Consider the following 13,329-nt stretch of genomic DNA (forward strand, 5'->3'; position numbering starts at 1 on the left):
TCAGTGACAAAATTTTCATTAATTTCACTAGTAGAAGAATCAGGCTAATTATAGTCTGAGACTCTGTCACAAAGAATAGTATGTTGTTTTGAAATCAAATCACACTTGCATAAATAATGCTGGAAGGGAGAAATGGATGTATTGCATGGTGTGTTTATTAATCTCAGGTATAACAGTAGTTTTTCTATGCAAAAATACTTTTGTCACCTCCTTTTCTTCACTCTACTATGCTCCCCGCCCCCTCCCCCCTTTCTCCTTAGTTCACATGGTCAATTTACCCTAAATAGGATTACTAAGATATGGATAATAACTGTACACATTGATAAAGCTCACAGCGCAGATGGACTTTGCTACTTGAGCTCCTAGATGTTACAATAGTGCTGCCAAAAGAATAAAATACTAAATTAACTGTTTTAAATGAAAAGAGTGGGGGGAAAAGCCTTTATCACGCACTGTGTATAAACACTACAGCAATTATCATAGATTGTACCAATCACTTTCCTGCTGTTATAGCTACAATATTTCAAGATATAAACCAGAAGTACAGTAAAAGCTACTATTTTTATAATCCTTTTTCAATTTGAAACAGATGGCTCGTTTTTCATGAAGATATAGAAGTAGATATACTGATAACAGCTGTGACCAAAACAGATAAAGCTATGATGTTCAAGTTCATTCAGTTTTCTGAAGACTGAACCTTCAAAAGTCTAAATGACACATTGAACAGCACTGTGAGCATCTGGTCTGCAAAGGTACTACAAGATTTTAGCTGAGGAAGAAATAATCTGAAGCTTGAAAATCAATGGGTTCAAATTGGCTCAAATTAAGAGGATATGACACACTAAAATCACAGCTTTAATTCAGCCAGTAGCTGTTTACATATATAGATATAGTCTCTTAAAAAAAAGTGTTGTGATATATAAAAGGTTCAAAGTTACGCTAGTTGCAAAGTCTGTATTTTTAGCTAGGATAATTCACAGGTCAAAATGTCTATCAGAAGAGATTTACCGGTTTCAACTAACTTCTACATTTAAACCTCTGGGCTAGATAGCAAGTTCCATAAAAAATAGAATGTTCCATAAAATAAACACAGAAACTTCCACTAAGAAAATTGAAAGTACCATTAAAAAACCAATCCAGAGTAACTATGAATTTTGTAGAGTAATCGGGGATTTCTCTTGGAACTGAAAACAGAATCTCACTATTTGTGTTTTCACCTCAGACATAACATTAATTTAGCTAATAAATACTAGGACACTGGTAGCTCCTAATACAAACTGCAGAGCTAGATATACTATTTCTAGCAGCGGATGCATGGAAAACTAATAGGAACACCTGCATGATTTTTTTTAATCATATTTTTATTCAGTCACCTCTGTCCATAGATTGCTCTTGCTATAGTACCATATGACAAGGTAAGTCTTATTAGTACTGAATTGCCTGAATATGATGGAATCTGACAAACTAGATGATATCCCCAGACATTTACCAGTCTATGGACTAACCCTGTAGAGCATTCTTACCTTTTTGTAATATAAGATCTCACAAGGATTATTTAGTCCAGTCTGACCCATAAATCTGCAGGTCTTTTCTTCTGAACATTTAAAGGTAACCAGGGCTTGTGAGAATATCTTAATGACTATTCCAAGCCTTGCTTTCACTGCTGTAAGTGTGGTTTTCCCTGACTGTAGGGCAAAGCACCCAAGCCCTTCTGAGGTAAAAAAAAAGAAAACAAACCAAACAAAAACAACAGAGAAAAGGCACTTCAATCTTACTGCAAAGTACATTAACCACGTTACCACTATGCCCTCACCCAGGGTGTACTGTATTAAGTATACCTCTCTGTAGAATTAACCTTTAATATTTTCTACCTCCTATTTAGCTCACATATAACTACCTTACAATAAAGAGCACAAATTTATGTGTGAAATGAAAGTCCTAGAGATTTTTTTTGACCTGTTCTGTGTTTTAAAAAGTATATCTACCATAGGTAGTGTCTCATAAGGAACATCTGAGAAACAAATTCTAAAAAAAGTTTTATCACTTTATGTTCCTTTTCCTATAGTTTTCTACCTAAGATGAGGATCTACAAAAAAATCAAAGCAAGTGGAGAGCAGACTATTGCCAGAAAAAGAGTTAGAACTCTGCTCAAACTTGCCCTACCAACTCTCCTGCAATTAATTATTCGCCGAACTATTTCCCTCCTCTTACTATTACAGTGCAAGTACCAGTTTCACTAATTAATTGTAACACAGTAGCACCTAGGAATCTACTCCTCAGATAGGCCATTATTATACTAATACCCTGCACAGACAGAATGGGACAAAAGCTCTGTTCCATATAACTCGCTGTACCAGCAATTCTGCTTTAGTAGGGTAAATCAGATACTGTTGTTGGCTAGATTCTTACAATATAGAGGTAAGAACTGGATGAAGCTCCAGGTTGGAACGCTGCATTTACTAACAGTACTTACAACATGCCTACTTATCACTAAGTGTCTGCTAGAATCACAGGCAACCATTATTACTTTCCATGGAGCTGAAACAGTATTAAAATGAAAGAAAAAAAACCCCTCACTTTGTTGTAATCTTGTTTGCAGCTAACTCCACTTTTCTATGAAATCCAGACATTTCCCTCTTTTCCTGTCTGGAAAACCTCAGCAGAATGTGATATAAAGCTACAGAAGAAAAAAGGAGACACAACCATTTTCTTAAAATTAGAATTAAATCATCTCCTTCCTAAAATGTAGCCTTAAGCTCCTGCAAATTAGTGTTTAGTTTTTCCTCGACTTTAACCAAGCAATTTGGCTGTAATTGAAGTGGCAAGTGACACTACAGAATAAGTAAACAATTAAGTCATTGCACTTGTAAAAATAACATGAATTATTTCTACAGTCATCTCCATTAGTAGAAGACAGGGCTGTCAAGACCTGGTCTTACACTCCTTACGGTAACCTCCTTCCTCACTCTAGTGGGAATCCTGCTTGGTAAGGACTATGAAATGAGCTGCAGGGATCCATTATTCTTCAGGTTTAAGAGGCAACAACAGAAGTCATTAAAACACAGTGTGGATTTTGTCCTGGGACCATATGAGTCACTAATAAATAAAGGCAATGAAAAAAAAGAGATTATCTTTTAGTAATTGTATAATGCAGTACATCCTTATTGGTTTACTTCTGTGTAAACCAGCCTTACCTTTCTACTGACGTCAATGAAAGGGTAAAACCTGGGCTTTTTAGTGTCATCAATGAAGTGCTAATACTCTTAAGCAGACAGCCATGTAAGTGATAATATCCTTTCAGTGAGGTCAGCTAGAACAGTGGGGCTTTAGTCACTGCATGTCACTTACAAGGAAGTTTTAGCTTCTGACAAAAGTGGCATAAGGTAAAAGAGAATATTTAGAACAATGTACTCAGCAAGTTCTCAGTCAATAAGCTAATATGGACAGACTTGGACAAGGCTGGCCATTATCAGCAAATATCAATTTTAGCACAAACTCCATCCAAAACAGAAGTGGAAGATGTTAATTTAGAATTGGGCTTTAAAATTATTTGTTTAAATGTGAAAAGTTCAAATAGTTTTTAATCCAATTTTCAGATTACAAAACCAAGAAGTTTGGTATTGCCATCTAAAAAGACATTTTGTCCTTAACACATAATACAACCTATTGCAGCCCACCAGAGACTCCAGAAAACACTCTGAAGTGAAACAAAAGGAATACGGCAACATTATATTTGAGGGACACATGCTGAACTCTGAAAACCTTGTGGGGAAAAAAAGCAAATCTAGTGGTTCTGCTTCCTCAGAAGGCAGTACTCTTCAAAGTCCTTGGAAGTGTGGATTACCTGTACTTCATGGGGCCCTCCAGGCTTTAACATCTCTGTTCAGCTTGAGTACAGATGTCACTCCTGGCTGCCATGTTCCCTTGCGGGGTCTCTCCCTTTCACATGAGGAGCATGCCTGGGGAGCAGTATGTAGCACCACTCAGTTCCACTCTATGCTGTACAAAAGCATCTGGAGAAAACAACAGTGGAGAGAGCACACTAAGAGATTGTATCTTCATGCAACTCTAGACAATACTGCCAGTGGGAGATGTGTGGCCATGGTCTGAAAACTTTCAAGCAAAGAGAAAAGATTAAGCAGGCTTAAAAACTGAAACCACACTTATGTATAATGTAACAGTGATCCAGAAAATGCTAGGTTTGAATCAGGCAAATTCCTGAAGGGAATTTAGATAGATCCCAAAATCTGAGGAACAAATCCATAGCCCTCTCCCAAACTAAGCTACTTTGGCCTTACTCTCGAGAGCGCTTAATTCCTCTGATTCCAGTGAGCCTAGCTCACATTTCTGAAGTGTAGACTTTGAAAGGTAAATTCTTAACTTACTAAGAGAGAGACAGACAACTTCCTCCCTGAGATCAACATATCCATCACGTTTCCGGAAAAAAAGTTCTATAGGAAAAATGCGTTTAGCTCATCCTGCCACTGTAAGCTACAAAAATTAACTCCTGTCTCTGGAGAAGAGATGGAGATTTGCAAGCAGGCAAACAAGGATGACCCAAGTCGTCACACTGTCTGTAACAGGGATCCCCAGCACCATGCTGCCCGTTCTTCTGAAGTCTCTGTACCCATTGCTCTTATCTTGCAAGACTGTGGAAATCAGTCGAAAAGAAAGAGGTACACAGAAAACACAAGTGCTCATGTAACTGCTATTAAAACCACAGCTAAACTAACTAAGGAAGTAAACAAGTAATTATTTTCTACTTTTTCATAAATCTAGTTTCCAGAGAGACACAAAACCAGAGATGATTACAGGTAATCACAAATACAATCACTCAGGAGAGACCACAGACACTAAGTGCAGCACAGGGTACTGCTTCAGAACATGGATGTGTTTATTTGATCTGCGTTTATACAGTAGCCCTTAAAGAGTGATGATGATTACATTATTATAATGTCATTTTAAATCTTTGAGATAAATGCTGACTTTGTTTTACTGTTTGGTAAGGCATCAGTTACTAATAATTCTACTCTGTCTCTACAATTTACTGTAGTTTGTGTACTGTCTTGACACAATCCAGGCATGTCTGGAAGTAAATGACCACATCTGAGACAGCTGGAAATTTAAGTGTCCATCAAATTACTGTGGTATTCAGAGAAATGGTCCTTACTATTTCTGATCTGGAGCCTTCATTTGTGGCAAAGTTTTGCTTAGGTGGGAGATACTTATCCAATTGCTTTACTATTTTTTCTTCTCCTTCAGAGGAATATTTAGCTGGGGAGGATATAGGCTAGATGAAGGGAATGAAGGTGTTTACCTCAATTTGAAGTTTCTAACCCTTAATTGTGATATGTTATCTGAAAAAATACTAAAAACATTGAATTAATAAAAGTGTAAACTACATCTAAAAATAAAGAAAAAGGAGCCCAAGCAAAAAAAATAGGACTATAACCTTGATTCTTCTCTGTTAACTATTCTGCTTCAGTCTTCCCCTTTGGGAATTGAGGATAGCTCTATCTGCTAAACTCACCTGCTAAGTCTCAGGTTCTTTTTCTCTGGAATGAGTGAAATGCCACTAAATGTCAGTCTTTTGACTTCTTGGAGACACTGTGCTGAAAATCCGTCTTTCTTTTAACAATTTTGTCATATCTTCATTTATTATAAAGGCCACATGCCAAAACCTCCCCAGGTTCCATTTACTATTTGCAGAACAAATTAGGTTCTTAGCAGGAGAAAGCAATGCACACACTTTACAGCATGTACTGGGAACTGTGCTCTGGCCAAATAGGGGGAAAAGCAGATTTCGAGCCCCAGTGAAATCCTGAGTGTAGATCTGAGGTGTGCCTGCTGTGCTCACTGGCCCACAATGGATGACTTAGCGCTGCTAATACTCTAACAGGAAATCCTTACAAAATAGTCTAATGTATCTGACACTTGAAGTAGAATAAATAGTAGTAATTCTCATTACATGTGTAACAGTATAGGCTATGGAAAGATTTATCAATACCAAGAACTGCAAACATCAACAGGCAAAAGAAAAAAATGGCACCAAGAAATGGGCTGGTGTCCAGATGGATTTAAGGCAGGATTTGGATTTGGCCAAGAAAGAAGGAATCTCACTAGATCTTAGTTAAGCTCTATTTCTGAGAAATGTAATGAAAGAACATCAAACTTAATCAAAGAAAAACATTTGTAAATGCTAGATAAAGCCTAAAGAAAAAAACTAAGTGTTTTGGATGTGAAACCTCGGTTTGTTCCCTTAGAAAAATCAAATAAAACTGACAGCTGTTGTCAGTTTTTGTGCAAGTTTATTGGCAACCACACCTTATAATGGAAGTGGGTCCCTGGCTGAAATTTGTCAGCTTTATGTTACTTGTTCATTAATATTTCCAGTCAAAACTCTGTATCTACTCCATAAACTCTTGGAACGTTTCAGCATTTTATCAAGTTGTAGAGAAATAAAATTACAGCCAAATCCAAAGCATTCTTCATAAAGGTTGTCCCAGCAAGAACTGTAATATGAGAATTTTAGTCATAAATTGTAGCTGGTATCATTGATGTATTATTTACTCTTTCTTAATTATACCCGTATTTACATACTTCACTGTCAAGTAAATATAATAGCCAAAATCTATAAGGAATGCTAATAGAGAGATAATTTCATTCAAAAGGACATGTGGCCTTTGTTTCTTTAATGATGCTGGAGAGCTTATCAAATTAACACAAGAGAACAAACTGTATATAATATCATCTGAATGCTATCGTTCGAGGAAAGAGTATGAAAAAGATGTGGATGCTTTGAAAATGCTGAAGTCATTTGTTGTCAATCTTAAAACCTACACTTTTTTGTAGCAGATTGGTATTTCATTTTTTATTCAGAACATAAAATGGACATTGCAATTGTTTAAGGAATATCCAGGGCAAGAATGAAAGCATTGCCCGTGTTGTAAATGAACGAGTTTAGAATTCTGATTAAATCTCAGACAGTAAAGAACTTATAGATGCTTTGGCACACTGACAGCAAGCACACAAGCACTAATGAACTAATGCATAATTTCTTTCAAAGCACAGTCTGCAATTCAAATTATTTTTTGTTTGCCTTGCTAATGTATACCAATTCAACAACAACACAAGAGCATACATTCTTTTCAAAGTAGATAAACCACTGGTTAATAGGACTGAATACCAGGGAATACCATACAACGGAACTTAAAAACAATCTAGATTTTTATTTTCTGCCAATGTTCAGTACATCTTTTCATGTAAGTTCCACCATGTTTGTATCCTGTCACAGACCCAAAGTTTGTTAGCATCGATGTTTCTTTCCCTAGATTGGTTAGTACAGCTCCTTTTCAAGCTTCCTAATTCAACTTCCTCCTGCCTAAGGCGCTAATTTACTCTTTACCATTTCAGATATCCTGGATATCTAAGTTCCAGGTGAAAGACATGGGCACCCCTCCAACACAGCACAGCTATCTGCTATGATGGAGCTGTCATAGCCCTTTGCAGTCATTCCCTAGTGCAAAAAATTCAAATTATAAGATTGTTTTAAAGCATGTATTACACACAACCATCCAGCCTTCACTATTACGATACACAGTATTTCAAAAGCTAGGACGTTTTTAAAAACCAAACTAAAACCCAACGGCCAAGAATGTTATTTTGCCCTGATGGTACACTACCCAAGCCCTCTCACAATGTTCCCTGTTCCCAAGCTCCTGCTCCATTTCAGTCATCACTGCTGCGAAGTACAAAAGCAAAAAAGTAGTTCAAGTAAAAGGTAACTGGAATGTCTTACACAAAGCCCAAACATTGTCATTGCCTAGATTTATACCTGGACATGACTACAAAACCAAGAAATTAACTGCTTTCATGCGGACAATGAAGACGAAATTTTTCTTAAAATTAAGGCAAAATTATTAGCAGCCAAAAATCTTATCTTACAAGTGGAAAACATCAGGAAGCCCTAACAGTCACATCCTTCATGTCTTTTTCACTACCACTCTTCAGCATGTCAACCCTAGCTAGGTCATATCCCTTCATTCCTATCAATAAAATCATTACATGTCACTGAGGAGTAAGCAGTCTTGGATCACGTTGCGACTACTGTGGAATAAAAGCATATACAGTGCCCATTAGTGCTTGATGACAACTGATGATGACTTGAAAGTAGCCCAATTTGACTCAGTCCTTCTTTCACCTGCTCATTCTCTTACAGGGGAACTAAAGTTGGCTTTGCCCACCACGAACCTGTAAATGACAGTACAGATGCAATGCTGTATGCCAGGTCCTTTTATTTTCCACTTCTGAAAATATTAAATGAACTTCAGTATAATTCACCACTATATTTCACTTGGCAGCTGCTCCCCACAAAGTGAGTTGCTGAAGTGGTTTGCCATTGATGGGCACTAGGGACAGCTGGAGTCCTGGAGGGCCTAGACAGGGCAGGTACACAACACAGGCCATTGCTCAGGATCAAGGTAAGAATGGATTTGGGGTTTCCAACAGAAGACATCATCTTCCCATCCATCTCCCTTTAGGACCAGCAGAGCAGACAGCGCACCGAATTCTGAGGTGGCACACATGGACAGACGTTGCACATTGGTAAATGAGTATGTAGGATAAAGAATTGGCAGAAAACATACTTGCTGTGTATTAGGTAATCTCTGGCTCCACACTTGTCCATGGAAACTGTTTATATTAAAAGAAAGCACACCTGTGAAACTCCCATGATTCTGTTCATTTTGAACACAACATGAAGCTAGAGATTTCTGGCCTCAAATTCCTGTCCTTAGACTGACTTGGCAAAATTAATAGTTCCCTCTTGCCTAATACAAAACACTCTCTCAATAAAACTCTTCCTTTGTGGGTTATTTGTTACTGGAAAGGCAGATTACCTGCACACGTGGACCTGTGGAGGGGATTCTGTGGCACAGAGTGGATACTGCAAGGATTATTAGAAACACGGTAGTTTATTCCTGCAAAACTCTATTACCAATTACAACAGAGAAAACTTACTGTAACCTATTACAGCAGTGTGATGAAAATCCTCATCTTTCACAAAAAAAGAAGTCTTGTCCTTTGTTTTAAAAATAAAGTTAGCTGTTTCACAACCAAATTGAGAAAGTATCCCTTAACATCATAACATCGTATCATTAAAAACAATATGAACACACCTGAAGAAAAGCTAAATGGCTTTTACTGCCCTTAAGGCATTAATAGCCATACACCGCACTTCCAAAATGCATACATGGCAGCCTTGTTGAAGCAGCTAGACTTAAAAATTGTCACAGTTTTGCATGTGTCAAGAGGGCTGACAACCAGGTAATCCAGTTACACCAAGTGTCACAAACACCAAAACTTCATTGTGACTTTTCTTCCTCAAAAACAACTTCAAAAAATCAGGAGACACAGAGAAGCACTCTAATTGTAAAAAATTGTGGCTATTTCTAACAACCAGAGCTGTTAAGCACCACAGCACAGAGCCACCAGACATTTGTTGCTCTAGAAGCTACTTCTCTGCAGTGATTCACACTTCGGTGATGTCACCAACCAGTTTACCTAAAAAAACCCTTCAAGTAAGTTGGACAGGAATGTTTCTTTTTCAGCCTCTGAGTCACACCTAGCTGTGACAGCAGATGGGGAATCTACTCTTGCCATCGTGAATGAAAGAACCGTATGTGAAAGCAAGTGCTGTAATTTAAACATTCATCTCTGTCACACGAGGCTGTAGTGAGCTGGCTGCAGTGGATAAAGTTTGGCACTCAAATCGCCTTGAGCCAGCGACAACTGCTGAATGGTAAATCACTGAATGCATTAAAGAGGGGAAGGTCAACAAGATGACTGTGATCACATTTCTTTATAGACAATTACAGTGAGAAGCAAATGGGATGATTCATTCCTAAATATAGATAGTATCAAGCACTCCAAAAGCCCAATCCTGACAGTTCAAAATCATGACTGGAAGGAGCTTAGCCTCTCATAGGAGAAACTCAATAGCTTCTACTATTAGGCTTTAATATCTTAGCTTCAGGTTCATTGGTGTCAGAGGGGCTGCATTCCCAGCCTGTCTCCAAGAGTGCACTCACAATTTTGGGTGCTGGGAGCAGGATTATGCACATAGGCCTAACAGATATTGGCTTGGTACTTTTACTAATCCACAACTGTTTGCCTGAAAAACTAATCACAGCCAGAGATTCAAAGATAAGCAGTATGTTACTCCTTCTATCCTTTGTTCATATTGTCAAGTAAGAAGAATTCATGGCTTGTTTTGCATCAATTTTTTGCCCATTAGCTTTGGAAGAGATTTCCTAACCATGCAATTAATATCTGTAATTTGAGAAATACTAATATAAATTACACATACTGATTGAATCACTCAGAATTCATGGACTCAAATGGCTGAGACTTCTCCTGTAATCCCCTCATCATCCTTTCTCTGCCTTTATTTCCACTTTCTGATTTAATAAAGTTGTTGGATTTTTTTTTTTGTGGGAGGCTAAAATTATGCATATTTCTTTACATGAAGTTGAATCAACGCAACACAAAAAGGCATTATATTGCTTCTGCTTCAAAATCTCTATTTTCCAGACATCACATGATATCACCTGAGACTCGAGTCATATAGACAATGTAAGATTTCTTTTCAGCAATGTCATAATGACATAGCAGAGACTGCATTTTCAGCTGCTGCTTCTAAATTTATGCTTACAAAATATCAGGCATTTGTACATGCAAGTAAGGATGCATTCTTGCAAACTTGGCATTCTGTAGAAGACTTATGCAGTATTTTCCTTGCATGCACATGATCTACAGTTTTAAATAAACAGGAACAGTTGAAAATCTTGCTCTGGAAAGTCTACACTGATTACCTATAAGGAAAGGGATCAAGACTTTTTGAATACAGAACTTCAAATTCATAGAAAACTTTAGAATGGACCTGGAAAGGTTCTCAGGTCGTCTTCTGGTCAGGTCCAATCCCCTGCTCAAGTCAGGGCTAATTTCAAAGTTGAATCTAGTTTCTCAGAGCCTTATCTGGCTCTGAATATCTTCAGGAATAGAGATGCCACAAAGTTCCACATATTCTATATAATAAAGATACACTGCTTGGTACTATTACTAGGGTCTTCTAAGACAGAATGACTTGAATTGTCTTCCAACATTATGGATGTTTTACGCAGTCTAAAGACTTCATGTAAGACCTACTGGCTTCTAATCTGGAACACCGTAGTAGACATGTTCCCTATGAACCTCACTTCTTTTACATCTCTACATATCTGCCTGTTACCGTAAACTGACACTTTACGACATTAGAGTTTATAATTGGTTGCAGAACAAAATGGGGCAGAAGATTCCCCCCCCCCCCTTAGGTAACTATGAAGTAAAACACGGTCAAAGTGCGGTTGGGACTTACTGCCTTAGAATACACAGCACCTTACAAATATGAGAATTTCATCAGAAACAGTACTTTTCGTTTTGACATCTTCAACTACACAACTGATTAATATAAGTGGCCAACCACTCAAAAGCACATTATCTTCTACTAAAACTTGAAGAAAGAGGATGTGTTTTGAAGTTTTCTGAGCATTCCAAATTCTTGCATAAACATTCACTTTTTCTGTAGTTATTGGTCCTTTCTACGTGTTCTCTTACAGATGCGCATGTAGATCTAACAGAGGGAAATGCCCAGCTGGAGCCCATCGTTCCTATTACCCTGAAAGAGAACAGAACTCCATCTCAAAACTAACACATACACATTGTAGACAATAAGAAAGCATTTGCTTTCCGGTTGTCCCCACTACAACAATAATGGTTAAGACACCCTAATATGTTTGTATTTTAAGGTAATTTTTGTTATTTATCACTGTAGAGCACTCCACAGACATTAGATCTTAATTTTCAAGGACATTTTCAAAGACAAGCACCTATGAGTAAAATTTGTTTTCCAGCATTTTGGAAGCTCAGTGAATACAGGGAGTGATTTTGTTTCTTGAAGATCAATATTAGCAAAATTTTAGGCAATGCTGTTTTCCTGTTACCTCCACCAGACAACATCTTTGGGAAACAGAAAATACTGTGAAGAGATAAGATTATAAAAAGAGAAAGGAAAACCGAGAGAGGTTTTCCAAATCATATTTAATTGCAAATAGTATAGCTGGTCCATTAATTCATCCTGAGGAAGGGAAGAGGACTCAAGACTAGTCTCTAGGAAATGCACTGATGGAGTCACACAGTGTGGACCAACTAGACCAGCAGAGTTCCTAGACTCCCTTGTCCACAGCATGTAGCAAGAGTGGGAAAATCATGTTGTTCCTTTCCCTAGTGAGAGATCATATTTGGATCTCACCATAACTGTAATTGCAGGTAGAAGTTCTTGAAACACCTCCACACAAACAATACTTTGTGCAGCTTTGTTCTTTGTACACTTTTTGGAGAAAGGCAGGTAAGTCGAATATTTCACTATACCATATATAATGCATGTCCAGAGGTGGACCAGGATATTCGCAGGAGACTTTGATAATTTGGCAAACTATCTTCCCTTATCATCTCTGATTAATTTGCACCTGCTGATAACAATTTAGGGCACCATCAGGTTGATGATCAGAATGGCGCCTTTTGGCTTTATAATCTATGAACCTACGAAATAAGAAAGGTATTCACAGCAAGCATTTCACTAATTGTCTGACTTGTGGACTCACCCTAAGCTTCCCAGTGTCCATGTTCCAAAACAAGATTAAAAGAAAATGGTTTCCCCCTTAACTCCCAAAAAGCTGAGGAATATTTTTATATATATATATATGAATATACTTATATATTCATAAAAAAAATCATATCATTTTTCAGAGAATTCATATTATAGCACTGACTTCCTAACAGCCTTATGTTAAGGTTGTTCCATGCATTCTCACTGATGCTATTTTTGCTCCCTTACTCTAAACTATTCTCCATGCCAAAACACATTTTTAGGAAAAGCAGTTTTGTTAATCTGACAACATGTACATGAAAGCTATCTTTTGCCTTGTGCCAAGAACAAAAACTCTTCAAGTTTCTGTTCTACTGCTAAGCAGTTGTCTCTGCATTTGGTAAGTTACCCGCAACTTCAGCAGGATATAGACAGTAAATTACTTTCTTGTCCTTGTTCCTGTCTTACGATGTGTAATGCAGGGAATAACTGAAGAAAAAAGTTTGTCCAAGACTGTCTATTTTTCCTTGCACCTCCAACCTGGATTAAGAGCGCTTAATGTCCCAACAGTACACCATTCTGATCACCTGTTCAGATACTGTATTTTAATTGAAAACCACATTTTAATAATGAAAACTCTTTGTGGC

The sequence above is a fragment of the Leptosomus discolor genome, chromosome 8, assembly GCF_034619465.1.
Source record: "Leptosomus discolor isolate bLepDis1 chromosome 8, bLepDis1.hap2, whole genome shotgun sequence".
Taxonomy (NCBI): domain Eukaryota; kingdom Metazoa; phylum Chordata; class Aves; order Leptosomiformes; family Leptosomidae; genus Leptosomus; species Leptosomus discolor.